Source organism: Varanus komodoensis, unplaced genomic scaffold (genome assembly GCF_004798865.1).
Source record: "Varanus komodoensis strain SLA01 unplaced genomic scaffold, ASM479886v1 scaffold5, whole genome shotgun sequence".
Taxonomy (NCBI): Eukaryota; Metazoa; Chordata; class Lepidosauria; order Squamata; family Varanidae; genus Varanus; species Varanus komodoensis.
The window spans coordinates 19,498,992-19,516,605 of record NW_025336087.1 but is presented as its reverse complement, the minus strand read 5'-3'; the positions used below and the strand labels follow the sequence as shown (position 1 = coordinate 19,516,605).

The window sequence follows — 17,614 nt, the reverse complement described above, 5'->3', positions numbered from 1 at the left end:
CCGTCCTGTATCATCTGACATGTGACATTTCTGGAGAGTTCCACTATGCATGTTGACAGATGGATTTTCTTTAAGTGATTTAGGGAAGGTTGCGAAATTAACTTTGTGTTACAGATTTATCTGAACTTTCATTCCTAGAATGGAACATGTGAACAAATGCAGCTTGCATTCAGAAATTGGTCCATTGCTTATGATGCATCCTGCACAAAGAAAACTGCATATATTTTTCAGATATGAACTACCATGCTTTAGTCGGTGGGTGCATGCATGTAAAAATGAGTACATTGGAAAAATGTACAATGTGCAAAAATGTCCCATGGAAATGGGGTGGAACAAGCCTGGGGATGGAAAAGGAGCCCCTCAAAAGGATCATGTCCATCCATCCCTAGACTGTTCAAAAGAATACCTAAAACCAGTTGCCACTTAGGCAAAGAGATGTATGAGAATATCACTTTGAGTGTTTTGTTTCACAGATTTTCCCAGTTTGTGTTTCCCAGTCCTTAATTGGACCCCAGTCTCCAATACAGACCCAAATGCTCTTAGCAATTGGAAATCCATACATTTCCAAGTATGTAGTGTGTTCTTCAAAACAACAGAACAACATGTGCACTTTGACAACACACAGGGCAATGTATGATTCTTTAACGATTATCTGAAGCTCATAAAAGGATTTGAACTTAAGAGATAAATGTTTCACCCTCCAATCTGCAGGACATCAAACACTGTCAAGGATAGACCATTTACTTTTCTCCCCTTCTTTGCTGCAGTTGGTGAGCAAGACTGATACTGGACTTATTCAGGTCTCAGATCATGCCCCTGTTGCATACTCCCCATCATTTGGTTAATGATCATTTAGTTCCACATTTTACTGAGTAATTAGCCAGCCTCAGAAGCCATCCATCAGGCTTAACTTAACTATTTTACAGAGAGCAATATAGAAAGTACCTCTTCTATGGCCCTATGGGAGGTTATGAAGGTGGCAATAAGAGCATATGTATTAAGGAAAGGCTACTTCTAAAAAGAAGCTGTCCCTCAAAAGGGAAAGATTACAGGCAGAGGCAGAAGCATATTGTAAGAAATATAATCAATCAGGATCTAAAAACTATGTTTAGGTTATATGACAAAAAGGAGGAAAGAATGGAAGGTTCTTGAGTTAAATAAGACTTCAATTAATCTAATTTATCTGCAACAAAAAATTTATGAGTGCAGAGGACGGGTACAAGACGTATCGTTAATCATTTAAGGAAAAAGAGAGAACAGGGCAGGATACACTTGTTTACAAGACAAAACGGGGGACTCCAGTTACTCAAGTCCCCAGTCTGTGAGGAGGTTGGTATTTGTTGTTGTTGTTGTTGTGAGTCGCAAAGTCGTGTCCAACCAATCGTGACCCCATGGACAACATTCCTCCAGGCCTGCCTGTCCTCCACCATCCCCTGGAGTCCACTCAAGCTCACACCAACTGCTTCAGTGACTCCATCTAGCCACTCATCCTCTGCCGTCCCCTTCTTCTTTTGCCCTCTATTGTTCCCAGCTTGGTGTTGGTGTTGTTCCCAGGTTGGTGTTTATTCAAATCTATATACTTCTTCCTCTCCTTTACTTGCAGATATTGATGAATATTTGACTCAGCATCTTTCCCAATATTGTCTGTTTCGGATATGGAAATATTAAATGCTATGGTTGAGATGAGGAAGAATCTTCAAGTATTAAAGAGGCTCAAATCCAATTAGGTACCATGGCCAGATGGTTTCTCTTCCCTTTTTTATAAGCATTTCAGGGATTTAGTAACTCCTCCTATGGTCAGTCTGTTTAATGATATCCTTCATAGAGATCCTATTCCTCAGACTTGGAAGTATTCTGAAATAGTAACTATTCCAAAACCCTTTACTTGAATCTTATTAAATTGGTCCAATCTTACACAATGGTTGAATCTCATAGACCAATTGCACTACTGAATGTGGATTATAAGATCTTTACAGCTGATGGCCAAAAGATTGATGCAGACAGTGAGTGTTTATATACATGTAGCTCAGGCTGGTTTTGTTCCTCACCAATAGATTATGGATCCTATCCACTAACTGTTAAATATTATACATAGCAATAAAATTAATAAGACTCAATTGGAAGTTTTTTCCTTAGATATATTTCAAGGGTATGGTTGTGTGGAATGAGGTTTTTTTATTAGTTTAATGCAAAAAAATGAGATGTGGCACTAAATGTATTCATATAATCAAGCAGATATATTCTGATAATTGGGCCAAGTTGAAAATAAATAATATGGATTCGAAGTATATTACTCTTCGGCATGGAACAGAACAGGGCTGCCCACTTTCCCCACTCTTGTTTGCTCTGGTGATAAAACCATTGGCAAGGCAACTTCATCAGAATGCCACAATTCCAGGGCAGGAAAAGAATATGAACTTGGTTTATATGCAATTGACATGGCAAGGACTACCACTCAATCAGTTAGGGCATCACAGAGTTTGAAATCAGAATTTTTTAAATTTCAGAAAGTATCTGGGCTACAAGTAAACTAGAAGTACTTCCAAAGGAACAATCTGGTGAAATGCTTGGAGATAACAATGAGCGATACTAAATGTTGATATTTAGGTGAATTGATCACTAAGAATTTTAATATGATATACAATGCAAATTAGAATAGGATCTGGAAAATGATTTTCAGCAGGTGTACATAGATGGGAAAAGATGGCTATCTATTCTTGATTGGTTAGCATTGGTTAAAAAATACACCTTCCCCTCATTTATTGTTTTGTATAGAACTTTGCCAGTTACAGGACCAAGGGCACAGCTATTGTTACGGCAGAGAAATGTTCATGGATGATGATAAACCAGAAGTGAAGACAATTTGTTATATAAATTGACAATTTTGGGAGGATGGGGTATCCCTAATCCCTTACTTTATTGTGAGTCCTGCCAATTGCAGCATTTGATCTCTTTTGTCTAAGAGGATCCTAACAGACAATGGCCATCTCTAGAGAATGTTACAATGAATGGGGTCCCTCTGACTATGCTCCGTTTATGAGACAAAAATTTAAATCATTATATTGGACTGTGAGCAACTTCACATGTTCATTGTTTAAAATTCAGGTCAGGAAGTCTGCACTTCTTGCCCAGGGGATTCACCTTTGCTGACCCTTCCATATCATCCAGGTGCTTAGCAAATGCAGCTGCAGGCTGACCGAGTTTCACCCAGAGAGCATCATGGCTAAGGGAGGAATAGAACCAGGACCCCAATCCACACTGTAGCTGCCACACCATACTGGCTTTGCCAATTAGTCATTCATTATTCACTACAGATATAGAAACATAGGAAAAAGTGAGCCAGGGGGAGCATCTGACCCCTGACTCCAGCCGGCTCAGTTCATGTAATCCCCAGCATGTGTTTCTCCGATCTGTCCCTGAACACCCTCAGTGATGGGGCCTCAAACTGCTCCCTTGGAAGCCCATTCCATATCCTAGAGGTCTTAACCATCAGGAAATACTTCTTGACAGCCAACCCAAACCCTGGTTCCTTGAGCATCGCTCCACTGGAATGCATCCTGCCCTCCACTGCAGGGAAAAACAGGTCATGGCCCTCCTCCACATGGCATCCCCTCAGATACCTATAAGTTGCTAAAAGATCCCCTCAGAATCTCCTCTTCTCCAGGCTGAAAAGCGTCAGTTCCCTCAATCTCTCCTCATATGTCATGCCTCCCAACCTGGCTACCATTCTTGTGATCTTGCACTGTACCAATTCTAACCTAGCTATGTCTCTCCTATAATGTGCAACCCAGAAATGGATGCAGTAGTCCAGTTGTGGGTCTACCAGAGTCACGTAGAGTGGTATCAACACCTCCCTAGATCTGGAAGCCATGCTTCCGGCTATGCCCTCAAGGGTGACATTTGCCTTCTTAACCTTGGTACCCTTATTAAGGAGTCCCCAACAACAATGACCTGCCCTCCCCTTGCCCAGCTGCTGGAGATTGGGGGTCGTACCTCCAATAGCAGAGCCCTGCCTTCATCTGACCTTTGGCCAGGCTTCTTGAGCTGGCTGGTCCCCCAGGGAACCTGCAGCCCCAGTTTGCTGAAATGAAGAAACCCTATTTCTCAGCTTCAAATCAGTGCCTGGAGATGGAGGACATGGTGCTGGCCTCTGCTTCCTGAAGGTGACATGCCTCCATGCCTCCTCAGCTGATCCCCTGGTGACCCCTTCCTCTTCATTCTGTCTGGAAGGGGGCTTCTACTGGTTGGACCTCCTGGGCAATATCCAGGAACTGTTCTCCCTCTCTTACTGTATCTCCTGGAGGGAGGTTATGACGTCCTCCAGACCCTTCACCTTTTCCTCAGGGAGGGTGGGGATACCAGCTTGAACACCAGCTTGCACTTAGTGCAAGGGTATCCTGCCTCCTCCTGGGGGAGGAAGACAAACATTGCACTGGAGCTGCAGACAGCCATCACACCTGCCACCCCACCATGGCCATCTCCTGGCCTGGCATAGGCCACCCCTCACAGAGCCTTGTTTCTACTGCCTTGTCTTGCCTGCACCATGCTACCCTCACTTGAGGCTGAGAATCATGCTCCCATGGTGAAGACCAAGTCCCTGGGGAAGAGAGACCCCAGACAACCCAGGCCGCACTGAGGAACACAAACACAGGACGATGCCCTTGTCACGTAGCCCTTCGCGCATCATCTACTGGCACCACCAACAGATGAGTGTGGCTTTATAAGCCTCTGAGGCTGCTAGCTCCACCTCTTTGCTTCCTCCTCGGTGTCTCTGGCCTCCCTTCCTTTCCACTCCTCCTGTCCTGCCCTCCCCTGTCCTCTATCCTCTGCCCAAGCTCCTACCCTGCTTTCACAAATTCCCTGACCACTCTTCTCCACACGCCCCTGGCTTGTGCTGCTCCACTGTTAGCACTGCTGAGTTGTTTCTGTTCTTTTAAATTGTGTTTGTGCGTATTTTTTAGACTTTGCTTGATTTTAACTGGTATTAACTGCCCAGAGAGTCAACCGACTACTTCTCCTAACATGATGTTCCATAAATAAATATACTTACTGATTTTTCTACTTGTGTTTGCTACTTCTCCAAGAGGCTTCTAGGCATTTAATCCTTATGCTACCTACCTGCGCCCTCCTCAGCTGAACAGCCTCTCCATAGACACGGTTTGTATATTCTTCCTGCTCCTGGGTCAACCGCTTGGAGAGAGAAGAACAGAGACGTTCCTAGACATATAGCTGGGCTCTGGCAGGCTTCTTGGTGGCCTCCTGCCCCTTCAAATCTTCTAATGATGCCTCAAAGTATTGCTAATTGAACAGAGCATTCTTGTTTCTATGTGGCTTAGGGGCTAAGGGGAAAAATGGCTGGAATGTTTTTACACCTATTCTTTCCCCACCTGTTAACAAGGATAAAAATGCATACATTTCTCTCACGGCTTGCAGCTGATTAAAACCTCTGTTTGTATTGTACTGTAAAACATTGGCTTTTCACCCAGCAAAGGAAGGATTAAATTTAAAAATGTGGCTTAATTGTAGGGATTTTGACAATAAAAAATCAAGAATCACAATGGAAAGCACTGGTATTATTCTGTCTAGGGAAGAAAGTAACTGACATATGCATCTATCTGATTTGCTGGAATCCCCGTTCACTTATGAGATTCATTTATTCGATTCAGTGCCTTTTGTGTTTTGTTCCATTATACTGCAGAGAAACTGTTTGGTATAAAAGCTTGATTGCTGTTGCTGTTAGAGATGGTACAATTCCATGCATAATAGTGTTACTTTTGTCTTATGGGAAGCACTTTACTCTTTCTCTCTTGGTGTTAGCTGTACAGACAGATCCTGAACTATGGAAAAAACCATCAGGTATTTACTCATCTGAATTGATGTAATGTGCATTTTCTTCCATTTCTTCCCCTTTTTGGGCGTATGTGTGCTAATATTAAAAGAAGTGCTTAATATGCCTTTGCTTTTTCATATGTTACCAAAACAAAGCATCCCTATCTTATTTCATGACTAGTCTTGAAGTAAAGGGAGTTACAAGAGGAGGAGGGGGAGGATTTTGCTGCTCAGGGTTTTAACCTTTTACTGATATCACCCTAGAGAATCTACATAATGTTTCATGAGTAATAATGAGTCTTATGGCAACTTATGCACTTTCAGATTTATCATGGCATAAGTGTTTGCAAACTAGAAGAAATGGTCTCCAGCCCACCAAACTTGTGTTAGATGCCACAACTCCTGGTTGGCTTTTTCTGCAACAGACTCATGTGGTGTCCTTCTGAACATTCTTTTCCAGTTCATGTTGGAAGCCAGTCAGTTAAAATGTTCAAGTACCCTACTAAATCCAAGATGGCTACAAGAAGAGCTCCAGACAAGCCAGATATCTGGGTAAACTATGTTCAGTGACCTGACATGAGTGGCTTTCACTGACCCTGAAAGAACTGGTAAGTAGTTTGAAGCTGCTCCTTGATCCCACATTGACCTTTGAAGTCCAGGAATAAGCACCAGTTTCAGCTGACTCACAAACCATGGCCATTCCTGTGATTCCTGCTCTAGAAATTTCCAGCCTGAATTGCTTTATACACTGGGACTGCCCTTAAAAAAGAACTAGTGCAGCATGACAGAATTTTGACTGATTTAGCTAGAGTGGTTCATGTTGTGGTCTTCTGAAAGAATTGCATTGGCTGCCTAATCACTTCATTTCATGTAGGGTGCTTATGCTTACAGCCCTAAAAGGCTTGGGGCACCTAAACAAGCATCTCTTCCTCTACCAGTCAACCTGCAGTCTCCAATCTTTTGCAGAGGCCCTTTATGGAGTACCCAGTTTAGAAGAGATGAGTGATGTGATCCCAGAGGATTAGCACATTCTCTGGTTTACCAGTCCATAGTTTCAATTGCTTTCCTTTAAAATATTCATAACATCATTCCTGTTGCCATCACATTTTCTATATTAATGCAATGCAGATAGTGGAATTGTAACAACAGAAATCTCCACCACCACCAAAAGGAATGACGATTTACCATGGGGCTGCACTCTGATAGCGATGATGGTACAAGCTGGCCCTTGTAGCTGCTGGCAGACCAGGAAATACACACAGGATCAAATGCTTTACCCAAATGGTAGTTTAGGTAGCACACACTGACAAACACTCATCACAGAATCTTCTTTGCAGTGGGGCATCGTATGATTAAATTATAATACTGAGCACTGCTGCCATGCATCTGATAACTTGACGACACTTCAAGGGTACCTTGTAGTTGGCAAAGAGGAAAAGCCACACTCTAGGCGTCATCTTCAGGAACAAGCTTTGTAAGATCTCTAATGAGATGGTTATTTTCACAGTCTATAATTGGTGACAAGGTAAGGCAGCTTCATATCAGAAATAGGTGTACAACACAGATTATTAATGAGGATGAAGCATCATAGTCAAGACATCTTCCAGGAACTCATAGACAGGTGAACGTACATTGATATGTCCAACCCTTCCACTTGCATTGTAAAAACCTTAACACAGACTGGTTCGAGCTAATCTGTGATGGGATCCTGTTCACCTTTGCACAAATTATATGTAAAATGGCTAGCAATCTATCATCTACTTCTCAAAATTCCTTGACAGCAGCAATGTGTAGTTCTGCTCAATTTAATTGGGTTACTTCTGTACCTCTTCCCTGTTGGAAGAGGAAGAGTTGCAGGTATATGAATACTTGAAATCTGCCCAAAGCATCAATGTAGGGATGGGGCTGATGGGATTTGTAGTCTAACACATCTGGATGGCACCCAGATTGGTGAAGACCGGCCTAAATAATATTTCTAAAAGTTAATTTCTGGAAACATGTAGAAGAAACACATTTTAAAAACCCTAATAATTACAAATAAGAGTTATTTGACAATGATTTAATCTGTTCGCCAGCGTGTTGCCTTCAGACTTATAATACCAGAAGGGAGGCATGTTTTTAACATCAACAAGGAATTGTGAGGAAAGGAGAAAATTATTGTGCAAATGAGTGGCAATTGGGGTACCTCTTATTTCCTCAGAGCAACTTATCAGACTATTTTTAGAAGATATTTGAAGGTGCTATGACCTCCATCAGATTAGCCATACTGATCTCCCTGAACATCAGTGTTTATCCCTCCTTGTCACTATTCAGAAGGTTCAAGTTCTGATGTTTTTAGTTTTTCTTTTCAGATACCAGTAATTAACAGTGAATCATTTTCTTCCTCAAATGTGTTTCTTGTTTATTTGGCAGAAAGGGTAGAAGAGAGAGTTATTTGGAAGAGGAAAAACTGCTCGTTTTCGGAATATGACACTCATATATGTTCAAAAATTTTGTTCAATCCTCATTTTAAAGTAAACTTGCCTGATCTGTACTCCCCAGATCAGGAAGTATATTTATCCTGGTTTGGAACACAGTTATCCTTCAGTTTTTTGCAGTTCTCCAAAGTTTATGATACATTTCTCAGTTAAAAAATGGAACCAAACTAAAAGTGTCTTTATTGGGATAAAATGCACATACATATTTTGTGCAAAAATATGTTCAAAATTAAAGTGAATTTGTGTGTGTTTTAAATTGTAGATCAATAATAAAACAGGACAGAATGGACGAATGTTAAATTGTCAGAGACTGGAAATAGACTGACGTTTAGGTTTAATGATACTTTCCGTGTATGTGCAAGCACTCACATAGTAATTCCCATAGGGCTCACCGATTTTACTCTTTGGTTCTGTCCTTCCTCCCCTATAAGCATGAATTTACTCCATAGTAGAGTAGGTGGGGAGAGCCGGATGGTGACACAGGAAATGCGCACAGATAATTTATTTCTTGTAATAGTCTGTCAGGATATCTGCAAATCAGCTCACGCACACACCAAAAGGCAATGCGAAGAAACAAGACTCAATGGAGCCCTGTGAGGAATTTGGTGCATACACAGTGGTGTGTTGCAACTCATCTCCTTAGCTGCCCTCTTCTGTATCTGTTAGTACTGTGAAATCTTCTCTTTAAAAAATGGGCTGGTTAGAAAAGGACGCATCAAATCAGGGCTGGTCTTAGAGATTTTCTGCCTGAAAGAGAGGACAAGATGCTGCTTCTGTCCCGCCTCATTCCATGTACTAAAAGGCCAAACTAGAAATAAAGTCAATCTCATACACACTTAACTGGGAGTAAGACGATGAAGTCAGGGAGATTTACCTCTGTGTAGATATGCATAGGAGTGCGCCATTACTCTCTTTTGAATATCACCAATGGGATGTAGGGCAGGCATACAAAAAACACAGCTCTGCTTCCCTGGCCAGCATCTTCCACCTGTGGGAGAAGCCTTATTCCATCCCAGTGATAGGACTAGTCCTATATTTTTATGTATTCCCCCCAGAGCATTGTAACAGAGCCCTGAACTGCAGACTCTGATGTCTTGTTGAAATGCAGTTGAGTTGGAGACACCTACACAAAGGCGCGATTCAACCCATGCACTTTCTGTAGAATCGCATTCAAGCATTCGTAACATTTAACTAAAGTACTTCTGAGATGTGAATGCACATTTTAAATTTAGAATGGTTATGTCTGGTTTTGGCTTGGAAGAAAGCGAGTCTATTGCAAAAGGGATTTCAAAGACTCTCTTACTCCCAATGGCACCAAATAGTCTGCACTCTGTTCTAATGGGTATGTGCTATTGATGACAACTAAATCATACCATAGCTCAAGCTCACTGTGAGTGGAAGCCATGGAAAAAGATTTCAGTGGAAAACAGATGGAACTCTTATGAAGAACAGCCGTGGCAGCTCTGTTCTCGGAATTCTCCCTTGAGGTCCATATTGTTTCCCAAGAGATAAATCTCTCTTAAGTGACATTTCTTGAAATTTTGAAAGCCTTGTTATTTAAATTAAAAGATATCTCTGCAGGCAATGCAGCCAAGCAAACTACACTTTTGTTCTCAAAACTGATCATTAACAAATGTACCTGAGCACTTAAAATGAAGTGCAATTCATCTTATTCTGATGATAAACGTGGCCAGTTTCCATCGTCTGTAAATATTTAAGCCACAGTATCTAAGCTGAAATGTATAGAATAAGGTACACTTAAGCCCATTTATATCAATGATATAAGTGTGTGCTTAACATTTCATTAGATTGTTACCATAAGTATTACACAATACTCATTTGCTGTAAGGAATTCATTACCACAACATGTGATGAGAATCACTTACTTAGGTGGTTTTAAAAGGGGTTAGGCAAATTCATGGAGGAAAAATATGTTTATGGCTATTAGTCTTGATAGCTTTCAATTGAACCTGCTAATACAGGAAGCTTTGGGGTACTATCTAAATATTGGCTGCACCAGGGATATTAAATTTCATTCAGCCCAACAGCCAAATCCTATTTCAAGAGGCTCCCGGGGAATGTGTTCTGGTAACGGGTGGAGTCCATGGCCAAAATGCTAGCAAAACCAATCAATCAACTGATTGATCGAACAGTTGATAATAGGGACATATGAGAAAGTCATGTCAGCTCATTACTGATCAGGATTTACCCAATTCTTGGCTTCTAGATAGAACATGATTCAAACATGAACCATTGTCAAAGACTATATATTTCTGAGCTTGCAAAGTGACTTGCAGACAAAAGAAATAAAATGTTCAGCTACATGTATATATTAAAAGTACACATGAAAATGCCTACTTTTGAAAAATGCACACATATATACTTCAAGCAGTGTGGGAAGAATTTCAAAGGTGCATATTTGGAAAATATGCACAATATTGATATTGATTTTTATGTGAAAAGAAAAAATAAAACAAAGCTTGCAATCTGATATACGAAGTTTTGGAATAAGATTTGAGATAGAATTGAAAGAACTGAGGCAAGCTTGTGTTTTGCTGATTCACCCACTCATCCTTAGGAGAGGCATTTCAAGCATTTAGAGTAGGGGAAAATGGCACAACATCTGGAAAACAACTGGAGGTTAGGAAAGGTGACGGCAGGGGGAGGTACAACCAGGGGATGAGTGTATCATCATCCGGGGAACTTGGAGGACTGGATTGTGTCTAAAGGAAGGATGGATTTGGCCACACTGTTGGATCTGTGTCCCTGCCTGATACATTCAGGATCTCCCCATTTTGCTTCTGCGAACTTGCACAGAGAGTCCCCTTTGTACTTACAAAACAACCATTATTCATTCATGGGACTAGGATGTCCTTCTGTGCTCAGATCTCCTCTTTAGGGGAGAAGTGTTTCAATTGGAACACTTGGTATGCATTCAGGGAGCCCCAAGTATAGTTTTCAGAACCTCCAGGTATGAATATGAAAGGCTCCTGCCCAAAACATTGCAGAGCTGCTGCTAGTCAGTGTAGACAGTACTGCACTGGATGCACCAATAGCGGAACTCAGTACAGTGTCCATGCATATGAATGGACACTGGTGCAATCTGACCACCTCCCTTGTAGCCCAATATAATTTTGCAATGAGTGGCCACATCACTTTCCACGTGGCCATACCATGTAAGATAGGAGCCAGCCACATAAGTTTTTGCAATTCCTTTGGTAGAAATTAATAATGTTCTTTTTTAAAAATTTAGTATAATATCTCAGAAAAGAACCATCTTCTTTTAGTGGTCTGTCAAAGCTTAAGCCTACAAGTGGATTTTAATCATGACTGAAATCTATGTTAGCATAATTGTTTGGAGCATTCCTCATGAGGTGAATCAACACGAAGGGAAAGAAATATGGAAAGAGTTTTCAAATGGCATAATAACAAGAATAATACTAACCATAATACTTGGCAGGAACACAATGCTTTTCCCATGAGCTCTGATTCTTTCATATACATTCTTTCAGCAATATGGTAGACCTACTTGGTGCCAAGAGGGCATGGTTTCAGAAAACATACTAAATCACTTTACTGGTGTTGAGGTCGTCTGGATTTGGCCAGAGTTGGGCTACAAGTGTTTACCAAAATACATACATACATACATACATACATACATACATATTTATCACTACCTGTATCTTATCTGTACCTGGGAGTAAGCTACATTGGACACAGTGGTGTTTACTTCTGAGTAAATATGCTTAAAATGGCTCTGTGAAAGACATTCACAGGATGTTTGACTGTATCACCTGTCCATGGAGCAGTCTAGTGTGTTATTTGGACAACCTTCTTGCAACTGGAAATTCTTGTTTGCACAGTTTTTTCTGTATTCACTTCCCAGCCATTAAATTTGCATAAATTTCCCTTCCATTTTCTTCCTAGTGTGAAAAAACATGTGTAAGCATATTCCCAACAGTGTTTTAAAAAGAAAACTAAACCTTATAGAGGGTAGCAGAATGGAATGGGCCCCAAACTAGTAGTATATGCCATCCCCATCCACTCTGTCCCATGTAGCTACCATATAAGTGTTAAAAAAACCTGCCAGGAACATCAGCAGTAAGGAGCTCTGAAAAGTAATTTTGAAAGGGGAAATTAATTTCTCTTCTTTCTGGAACAGCTTAAGAATTGGGGAAGTGCTGAAAAGGTAGAAGATGCTGAGAAGTGTCCGTTCAATTCTTAAAACCAAAACGATCACATTGTCAAAGGGGGGATTCCCTCTTTTAGTGCATTTACTTCCATCACCCCCCCCACCCAACACACACACACACACACACACACACACACACACACACACCATTTTCCCATCTGACAGCAAAAACAGACAAGGAAATTGACTCGGCCATCGGAGTGCTCAGAGCAGGCTTGTGAAAGAGACAGCAAAACATAAAAATAAAATTGCCAAAACCAAATCATGAGCATAATTGCACATTTTTGAGATGCTAAAAGAAAAACAAAACACAAAACAGAGAACAAGTGATTGTCCTTCCAAAGTGCCATTTTGGGACTGGTGGAAGGACAGTCACTGATGAGATTGCCGCATGGGATATTGAGCAAGGCACTCCACGCTCCACTCCCTGGGTTTGGATGAGATGACGGCTTCATCATCGTGCATTGTTAAGTTGGGTGAACCAGGACTGTTCGGAGCTTGGGCTCTCATGTTAGAAGCTAGTCCAGCTTTCTGTTATTCTTCAGCCTGTCTTGAAAACGAAGGCAGATGCTTCCAAGATTCAAAGAGTTCTTTTAACTGAGTTAAATTAGTTGTCTTTATTATGCTAAATCTCTTAACAAGAGGAGAAAGGGAAAGCTGCGAGAGGGTAGGAAGCTCTCTGGACAGTAAAAACTGGTTTTGCAATTTTCCAGAGGAAAAAACTCCAGACAGATTATGATTGCTGCTATTTAGATAGTTAGCATATGCCGAGCTCATGGACTGTGGGTGTCATCCGTCGGCAATCTGCTCTGATGCCGTTATGAAGCTGGTAATGCTGCGGAGATATGATTTTTCTGGCTGTCTCTGGCAGACTGGAGAAATTTCAGGTCTGAAATGCTAAGGTCAACATGCAACTATTATTAAATTAAACCAAGTTTGGATTGCGTATGGCTCACAGGTGTTCAACTTTCTTGCTGGAAGCTGGTTGAGTGCACTTTTGAATGGGCACTGGATACACATATGATGCATGACACTGCCTGTTATGTTTTCTATTCTTCTGTCCCAGGTATGGGTTCCAGTTTTTTGTTTCGGAGAAAAGATGTGCTTCTTGAATCATGTCTATGGAAGGTCTGGAAATACACACACACACACACACACACACACACACACGTATATATATAGCAAAGGGGGAGGGGAAAAGTGCTCCAAAACTTTTATTCCCACAACACTGTAATGGCCTGGGTTCTATTACTGTAAAACATTTAGGCTTCATATATGTTAATTGAAAGCACATCCCCACAGAACTTACAATTTGGGATAGTTTTGCTTTCATTCAGTAGAGTCTTGGTCCCACCAAAAATAAAGACTTCATTTGCTTTTAACTTCAGGAGAGAGATGATAACAGCTGGTGATTTATAACAAAAAGGAACAGAAGCTGGTGGCCAAAAAGATATGGCATGGGACATCCATGACTGGATTTTCCAACATGTTTTTATTTGAAATCTGTGAGTGGGTGCTCTGATTTTGCATGGGGAAGCCTCACTGGGTGTGATGTTATTCAGTCTGCATCTGTCTGCTGTTTCACTCCACTTGACCAACTTTCTGTTACCCACTGAGCTGAAAACAGACAGACATAATACATTGTGAACCACCCAGAGAACTTTGGCTATAGGTGGTATAGATATGTAATAAATACATGTGTATATTTACCTGACCATTTCCACTAATAACCAGCTGGGGAAGGGGAAAAGGGAAACAGTGCAGCTGGAAGAGAGAAGCAACCCCTTATTGGAGTGTCACAGCACCAATCAAAATGGAAGCCCTCGGAAGTTGTTCTTGAGTTCCAGAAAAGTGAGATGTAGTATGCAGTGACTGGGTGTTAGCAGGAGTGATGTGCAAGCCGAAAGGCAGTGTAATGGAAATAGGACTCATAGGGATGTGGTAAGATTACCACTTTATTAGCAGAGAGTCTGATGTCACCAGGCAGCCTCCACCCTTCAGAGTCCCCTGTTCCCTAGGAGCTTAGCTGCACTCCTTAGCAGAAGAAGAAGTAATTTTTCCCAGCAGTAATCAAAGCATTTTAGAATGGCTTGATCTTGAAATGGGCATTTAGTGTCCATTATTTTCATAAAAAGCAGATGAGAAGGTTTGCATCTTCATCATAGCAGATGAAAGCTCCTAGAATTGATTTCTGGATATGGGTCCACACAGCTCTCTGCAGTTTTGGACCATTCTGGGGGGTGCAGCTATAGGGACTGTTTTCATGAGCACCTGCAGCTCAAAGAAATAACATTATGCCACTGGGCATACACCAATACCCATGCAATGCACTTAGTTCAATGGAAAAAGTGACAGCTTCCCACTGACATTGATCAGAATGGTAGCAAAAAATGGCTGTACATCCTGCACACCTTGATTTGGAGAAATATTGGGAATGTCATTTACTGCAAGCAACAATATTAAAGCAACATCTTTAGGAATAGCACCTGGACAACATTGATACTACTTAGAGGAACAATCAAGGTTCTGCTATTCTAGTTATGTTTTGGCTATAACAATGTTGATCAACTTACAAGCAACAAAATTTTATGATACCAAATTGATGTACCTATTGGAAAAGGTGCCACTTGTAAATATCTGGCTCTAGGCTAATAGTTTACTCAGTTCTTATCAATACACATTAAGAAAATAGGGGTGTCAAAGTGCCAGGCATGCTTTTCTATGGAAACAGTAATAGTTAATCCAACATCATAAGAATATCAGCGTTTCTCGTATTTTAAAACTGAGACCCCCAGTTCAAGTACATTCATATAGCTCATCCTCAGAAATTCAGTTTCAAGCTACTTGAAGTAAACAATGCTGTAAGTACATAACACTCACATCTCATGTACTTTATTTTTTAAAAGGACGCACTGCCTATGTATCATTGACAAATCCTGCTAACCGGAGAAGCAATGATCTTCAACTAATGAGTATTCATTTTGTTTGAAGTGTTAGCATTTCCATTCACAATTTATCCATTGTCCCTGTTTTTTATTCAATGTTCATGTGGGGAACTATAAACACATAGCTAAAATTGATTTGCAGGTTGAATCTGTGAAAGGGATTTGGGACCATTTCCACTTTTTGCAGTTTATGAACTGTGCACTTATATGAGGCTAGTAGGAGCTTAAGTGAGCAATGCATATTTCAAACACCGTAACAGACATTTTGCAGTTATGTTTGGGGAATAGTTTTCATTCATTGTACTCTTTGTTAATACAAAATGTCTCGACGAATTTCTGTCTCCAGATTCCAGAAAAATTAACTCATTTTTCTTGGCCAAATTAAATATTTTAGATGTAAACTGATGCTGATTTATTTGGGAAGCAAACATTAAACTGGTGATAACTGCAAAACATTTTAAAACACTTGAACAACGTAAACCAACAAAATCCTTTGATTAAACTTTTTTCCTGCTAGGACCCCATTTTGGGGATCAAGCACTGTACAATTACATCATTATGACATCATTATTATTAGAAAATTGCAACTCACTGAACACAGTCCAGCAAAGTTAAGTGTTTTCAAGTTGGCAAGCCCTAAGTTCCACTGAAGAAGCAGTACTTACTTCTGAGTAAATACCTACTTTGTCCATTTCATCCCCCCACTCCATGTGTACACTAGGAAAACAGTCACTGGGGAGCCCAGCACAAATGCACTTTCTCACAGATTGCCCCCAGTTTGACAGTATTGCATGAACTGGTATTATGTGGGCAAGCTGATAAGCCAAATGTCATAGGGCTACATCAAACATCACAAAATTAGTACAAAGTGGTCAGTTTCATAGACAAATTGTGTGAAACCCGTGTGTGTATCAGTGGTCTGGTTCACACCTAAAACTAAGCATTGTTTACAAGCTGGAATGAGCACAACTTGAACCTCAATATCACATGTACTCCCTTCTGAGGAATTAATGAGAAATTTGTTCAGTTCACATGTTAATTTTGCAATTTTGAATAAACTAATATTGAGTGATCTTTCAAAATGCGCACTCCTCCAAATTTTGTTATGAAGTTCTCCAATAAAAATGCTAACTAGAATATATAAGTGCACCCAAAATGTATGTGTTAGTGAAAGTAATGCTCAAAAATGCATATTAGATAAATTGCTTGCACCAAATGTCTATATTGGGCAAACTGTGGTAAGGTATTCATGTTTTATGAACTGTGTGCTCAAAAATGTACATAAATTTTGATGGGAACTGTAAAATAAAAATTCTCAAAGTCTGAGATGACCTAAATAATGGAAAAATCAGAAACTGAGATGAGCCAAAATAACTAGATTTCTCCATCTCTACCACCTCTTCTTGTTTTGCCCCATTTAGCTGGTGGGATTTCTACAACAAAGTTTCATATGTCACGAACCCTGGCTTTTCACTATGTATGAACCATAGCTCATGCTTTAAAAGAAATCCTGATTAGTTAAACAAATTAACTTCATAACCATAGTTTGACACTGACGTGTTTAGAAAACGACTAGAAATTTTTGACTGGAGTGGAAGGAAGGTATTATTTAACTTATCCCACCTACTGTTTCTCTGATCATTTTCTAAACTAGTCAGCTTCAAAAGCATTTAGCAAACTATAGTTTGTTTTAAAGTATGATCTCTGGTTTGTTTGAGGTAACTAGCTAGGATAATGATACTGAACTCCAGAGAAGTTCTCTTGGCCATGCAGGATTGGGAGAGAGTAGAAAGGCAGCATATGAATGCAGGACTTTATTTGGGCTCATTCCAGTTCATGCACATAATCCTAAATCATGACTTTGCATTACTTTCAAAATGGCTCACTGTGAGTGATGTGGATAGGCATTTTTTTCCTCCATGTGTACACATGCATCCTTTTGCAACATCGGATAGTCCATAAAAAGCAGAGACATAACCCTGCCAACAAAAGTGCGTATAGTCAAGGCTATGGTTTTCCCAGTTGCAATGTATGGCTGTGAAAGCTGGACCAAAAGGAAGGCTGAGTGCCGAAGGATTGAGGCCTTTGAATTGTGGTGCTGGAGGAGACTCCTGTGAGTCCCTTGGACTGCAAGGAGATCAAACCAGTCAGTCCTAGAGGAGATCAACCCT

At 40.6% G+C, this 17,614-nt stretch overlaps 1 long non-coding RNA gene across 1 annotated transcript in view; it reads left to right on the top strand.

The window, feature by feature from the left end:
- The first annotated feature begins 1,146 nt into the window (after positions 1-1,146).
- Positions 1,147-17,614, top strand: part of LOC123031272 — a 21,506-nt gene continuing 5,038 nt past the window's right edge. The window contains exons 1-2 of the long non-coding RNA XR_006416259.1: positions 1,147-1,203; positions 13,565-13,570. This is a non-coding gene — a long non-coding RNA (uncharacterized LOC123031272). The remainder of the gene's footprint in view (positions 1,204-13,564; positions 13,571-17,614) is intronic.